This window comes from Triticum aestivum, chromosome 2B, assembly GCF_018294505.1.
Source record: "Triticum aestivum cultivar Chinese Spring chromosome 2B, IWGSC CS RefSeq v2.1, whole genome shotgun sequence".
In the NCBI taxonomy this organism is placed as follows: domain Eukaryota; kingdom Viridiplantae; phylum Streptophyta; class Magnoliopsida; order Poales; family Poaceae; genus Triticum; species Triticum aestivum.
In genome coordinates this window covers 63,577,587-63,583,991 of record NC_057798.1, presented here as the reverse complement: position 1 = coordinate 63,583,991, position 6,405 = coordinate 63,577,587, and positions in this window count along the sequence as shown.

Here is a 6,405-nt window from a genome sequence, read left to right as displayed (position 1 = left end):
GAGGAGGGAGGAAGCAGGAGGGAGGTGAAAGGAGAGAGCAGGAGGAGGGAGGATGGTGCCCAGAGGAGGGAGGGGAAGGATGTTGGAGGAGAGAGGTGGGCGGAGGGCGGTGGAAGGAGGGCGGCGGCTTACTAATCGAGAAAGAAGGAGGGAGGACGGTGGCGGCAATTGGCGATGGCGGCAGGAGGAGGAAGAGCCACAGGAAGTGAGTGAGGGGAGTGGGAAGGTGGAGGGGCATGGGAGAGACGATAAGGTTGACTTACCAGCAGCGCGGTTCCAAGACCGGTGCTACTGCTAAGTGCTACAGCAGTACCGCGGACACTGTAGCCCGCGCTGCTGCTAAGTAGGGCCCACGGGGTGGCACAGTGCAACAATAGTTGCAGCGATTGGCACGTTACACGCGCTACACTGCTATCGTCTTAGTAGTAGCGCCGTTTTGGTTGGCCGCGCTGCTACTATGTTTAGCCTGGTGGGCAGTGTGGGTACCACTTAATAGTAGCACCGTTTGGCATGCCCACGCTACTGCTACTGGCTTACCTGTAGAGCCCGTCTTCCACCCGTGCCACTGTTAAGTAGCAGTAGCGAGTGCATGTTACCCTACTGTTAAGCTTCTACCTATAAGGTTTTCCCTAGTAGTGCATCTCCTTCTTGTTATCCAATTAGGGATGCAGATCCCCGTGCCCGAGACATCCACTATCCTTGTTCTCCAATATATCAAATTATTCGATGACCCATGGTCTCCTCCTTCTCCGGCCAAAGTCATGGACACCTGCCTCATAGTATCCTTCTCCTCATTCTCTTTCTCCTCCTTCTCATGTGGTTTATTATCTTTCTTCCTCTATTAAATTGGGCGTTATTTGGATCTAGATGGATTCATGGATGGTCTCGACAATGGTTTGTCATATTAGAAAAATGACAAGGGAGCGTATGAATGAGGTCTAGGGGTTAAGTTTGGTAGAAGTTGCGGGTCCCAAATGGGCCAACATGATAGTCCGTCAAGGAATACTCCTAGGGAATCCTCCTTCTCCGGATGGTGTTGTTAGCCATGGCTAGCCGGCGAAGAACACTTTGAAGAGCGGCGGCACAACTTCTACATTGGTGATGTAAGGCACTTGCTCGACGACTGTTGCAGTGGACTGCTTGCCGAGCTGCTTGGCGATGTAGAAGTATGGAGCTTTGTAATTCTCTGGCCATGGCTTCATCTCTACGGTGGGCAACACCATAGGGACACCGCAGCCCAGGACGTGACCTCCACCATGTCCGCACCAGCAGGCCCACTGCCATGTCCGCCACTAGCACGCCCTCCTTCGGCCTTCTGCTTCTCGAGTGTTTCCTCTTTTGCAACCTTCGTTTTGACACAGAAATATTGTTGCGTCACTGTTTATCTTCCAGGTGAGCGTGATGCTCAGATCGTACAGCACCTCCATCTTTGGTAGGTTCTCCTCTAGTTCCATGCATCGACGGAGAGAGGGAAGAGAGTGGGATAAAAGGGCGGAAATTGGGTGGAGAGCGGCGAGATGGAAGAAAAGAGTTGGGGATTTTGCTGCAGAAATAGTGCAGACGGTTACAAAAGCACGGGCCCCACCTTGCTTTTGGGTGGGCCAGGGGTGTCTGAGTCCGAAGTGTCTCGTGTCCGGACTCCCGCAAAGGCCTCCGATGTTTGGTTCCAGTTTTTGAGAACTATGGTTCAGACTGCTCCGTTGCAACACCTATTGGGGTCTTGAGTCATGGTTATTGGGTGCGGTATTTTTTTTCTCCCATTGCAACACACACGTTCTTTGCTAGTATATAGCAAACTGGACACACACCATAATACGAGACGTTTTCGTGGTATTCTTTGTCAAAAAAGAAATTCCTCTCCTGGGTCACAAAAGCCCCATCACATCACATATAAATTTCAAATTTATCCGCATGCAGTAACATAATTAGCTTTCTTTTTGATGAATTCAAAATGTTATAATTTTTGCATTGAGTGTCAGAAATTGTGATATGTTTCCACCATTAGGTTTCTCGCACTATCACCATGCATTTTTCATCTATGCTACTCTTTCATAGAATGCACTACAGATTACTGAATATTTGTTTCTCTAAAATAAATCAGCAAAGATACAAAAATCGGCGTACGATTCTAGTACCTCTAAGTTGTAAGCATAAGCTTATCTATATAGTATACTACAGTACTATACTAGTATACTGAAATAAATACAATGTTGTCAAAGATATTAATTACTACCACTACCGGACTCGCGGGCTATGCCTACGGCCCAGGGCCGTCGGCATAGGTCCTTTGCGTCGGCATAGATCTATGCCTACGGCTGCCGTCGGCATAGCCCCGTCGGTGTAGATCACGTCAGCGTAGATGTGTCAAACCATCGGCGTCGTCAGCATAGGTGCGTATGCCGACGACCGTGGGACAGCTATCGGCATAGTTTAGCCGTGGGCGTTGTTTTCCGTCTGACGGCAACGGACGGCGCCGTCAAAAGCGCTAGCGAACAAGGGGACGACACGTGGCGCAGGTATGCCGACGGCCTAGCCGTCGGCATACCTACGCAACGTGTCGTCCCCTAGCTTCTCCTGGCGGCAGGGTTATGCCTACAGCAAATCCGTCGGCATAGATTTCCATCTATGCCAACGGCAAGCCGTAGGCATATCCCTGCCACGAGGCGCGCCCTGGTAGCTCCTGGGCTTACCTATGCCGACGGCTTTGCCGTAGGCATAGTTTTTTTTTTATTTTTTTCCCTGTTTTCTCTTTTCCAATTCAGTTGACAGCATTTCAAAGCAGAATAATATGGAATTATGCAGAAATATGACAGTTCATCATCTAAACATACTCAAGTTCATCATCATCATTTAAATATAGTCAAGTTCATCATCTAAAGATCATCACCGGCGAAAGTTCATGAACATAAAAGTAGTGCAAGACATGGAACATCATAAAAGTTGGAACATGAAAGGCATGGCACGACGGCCGCATGCACGGAATCATCATCGACACATCAAGCAAGACCACCTCCGCCAAAACCACCACCAAGTCCACCTCCGCCAAAACGACCACCCCCACCAAGTCCACCTCCGCCAAAACCACCACCATCAAGTCCACCTCCGCCAAAACCACCACCGCCAAGACCACCTCCGCCAAAACCGCCACCGCGACCACCATCACTCTGCCAGATCGGAGTGACTGGGGTCGACGCAGCAGGAGTCGAGCCGCTGGTCCCCTACATGTTTGAGAGAAGATTCTAACGGTAAATATGACATGATAGTGTTGAATGAACGAGAAGTAGTTTCTCAGTAGTTAGGCAAATGTACTAATCGGACTATCACCGCCTAGTGCCACCCATTCCTCGAACGTGGGAATGTGTGGGGCTTCTCCCGCAGGTGGTGGTGGGGGTCCAACTTGTGGTGGCTCCGTGCGGTTAGACCAAGACGCCAACACAGCCTGGATGTTAGTTAAACAAGCAAACTAGAAAGTCAGAAGGAATGAAAGTGCAAATTTGAGCTTGGTTTTAAGAGGGCAACACTAACCGCCATCACTTGACGGTTGTAATCATCATTTGCCTTCACTCGTTGCAAGTACTCCCGCACCTCAATATGCCTATGCTCGAGAAAGGCCTGATATGCCTACAAAATTGAGGTTGTTTCTAAGTGGGCAGTGCTAAAAATAAACTAAGAAAGATAGAAACAAAGAAGATAAGGGGAAAGTACTTACAACATGTTGGCGGACTAAGGGAGGCTGTGAACGCCCCGTACTCTCTAACAGGCTCGGGTTGCTAGTTCGAAGCCGTGTGTACGAGATAGACGGAGTGATCAAGCCATCGAAACACGGATACCGGCCATGGGACTTACCCTGGATGGCCACCACCGCCGTGTCGTCGATCTGAGACTTGGCGACCTCAGGAACGGGAACATCCGGATGCAACTTCTGATAGTTCTGAGTGTAAGACTCCAGGTGCAGCTCGGTGCTGCCGTAGTACTGGCTCTCACCGTCCTTGCGATCACTCCGCTCGCGGGCCAGCTTCCACGACTCCATGTCTGAGAGCAGCCTCTGCAACTTGTCCTCCTGCAACGTCAAACAGAAGTTAGCCATACATAAGAACATGACGGTAAAGAAGAACCAAAATGCATCATGCATATAGATATACCTTCATGGCCTTGAAGCCCCAGTGGTTCCTGTTTCCTTGGCCATGTGTCCTGTCTTTTCCATGGTTAGCCCGGGCCTTGGTGCTCTTGGCAGCAAACTCTGCATCGTCACCGACCCACCTATTCACCAAACACGCCCATCCGTCATGCCTTCCATAGCACCAACGAGGAACAACCTATGCAAATTTTGGAAGCATGACATGTGAGCACGAAACATATAGTTGACTCCTTGAAACAATGAAAAGTCAGTAATAGTTACCATCATGAACTGCTCCCTGCTCATGGTAAGTTTTTGCTTTTGTGCTTGAGTTTTAGTCATCTTTTGTTGCAGGTAGATGTGGTAGTACTGTGAGACGGCAACCCAACGCACCTCGTACTGCAACTGACGAGCTTGTGGCCAAAACACGCAGCTGCGGGTCCCTATCTAGCCATGGGCAGAATAGGCCAGGCCAAAACTCCTTCAACAGGACAGTGATAAGGTCGTTCGGTTTACGGCCCTTTCCGCGAAGGATCGAGTTACTGCAAAAGAATCAAAGGATTGCCATGTGTACAATAAGAAAATGTTGTCATGTGTTGAAAATATGATTGAGATGCACTTACTCTGTCCCCGCAGGTTCAATGAGCCACTTGTGCGCCTCGATAGAAGGTGGTGTAGGTACTCCGGCATTACCACGCAACCACCCCTGCGGAACACCCAGTGGCAAGTCACCCCACAACTCGGGTCAACCTCCCCTCCACCCTCCTCGCCCTTCTCCTCACCCTCCTCCTTGGGATCCTCCTCCTCGGCCTCCTCCTCCTCATCCTCCTCCTCCTCGCCATCAGGAACATACTCCTCCTCCTCAGACTCAGAAGCTGCCTCAGCATAGGAGGGTATCGAAGAAGACCCTCCTATTTCGGACACGTCCCGGAGTTTTTTGGCCCGGTTGCCTCTCCCCCCACCTCCTCGTCCTCTAGGCTCTCCCCCTACACCTCCTCCTCTAGGGTCTCCTCCCCCGACCCGACCACCTCCCTGTGAGGTGCCATCCTCGCGTAGTCGGGAGGGAACCTTGTGGGCTCGTCCACTCTGAGTAAGTCCTCCTTTGAGTTTACTGAGGAAATTGGCGCCGCTGGACTTGCCCATGATTGGCAAACCTGCACTCAGAAGAGAATGAACAATTAGTAAGGATATAAAAAAACAAGCATACAGGAAAGACATTAATAACAGAGGAGCACATTAAGCATACTATTGTAATGATCATTAAAAGAACTTACATTTTCTAGAACCCATATGAATCATCACTATTGTAATCTATTTGTCGACCGGTCTCATCATCACTATCCCGCATATCTTCTTCGTTCTCTGACGGAGGTGGAGGCTCTTCCTCATCGTCAGCGTCAGCGTCTTCATTTAACTTTTCAAGCATAATTATGTCTCTTTGATTCACAACTGCCTCACCATCAATCCGTGCGCTGTCGTCGTTTGGGTCCAGGTCAACATAACCCAAGTCATCATCCTCCTTGTTTCGGAACACATCATCATTTTCCTCTTGAAAGAACACTCCCTCGTATGTCATGGGGTTTATGTTGTAGTAATCATCATCGTTCGGGTCCGGTAGCTTACCATGTGGCGACACCTTTAACACAACTTCCCAACCCTTTAGGTACTCTTTCTGGCATGGGTAAAGCAGATAATATACTTGTGTGTCCTGGGTAGCGGCGATAAGGAGATCAGCTCCGGCATAGACGGTTGATGATTTAACTTCAACTAAAGCAACAAAAGGCATATGTCTCAGACCCTTTTTGGGGTCGAACCATCGGCATTTGAACACAGTGAGACTTAGGTGTTTACGGCCACGTTCGAATGTAAGCTCACATATTTTTCCTACCCTTCCGTAGTAATCTACTTTATTATCTCCTTCGGTGAAGGCTCCGGTATTTATGGTTTTGGGATCAGGCCGATTGTTCTGGTGCTCCTCTGTATGGAATCGATACCCATTCACATCATACTTTTGGCATGTCATGACGGTAGGATCAAAACCCATGGAAACCCATCTCAATTCTTCATCCATTGATTCATTCGGATCATTTCCCTACAAGTTTAATTGAAATTATAGGGTGCATGAGTTTAATTGCTAGTGTGAAATGGGTAATAGGGAAGTGTGAAAAATTACTTTCTCCATGAACCACGCAACGAAATTTTTCCTTCCATCAGCACCCTTTCGGAGAAGAGCAAGTGCCTCCGCTTCAGTAGGAGGTAGCATTCCCGTCCACTCTTCCTCAACGAAT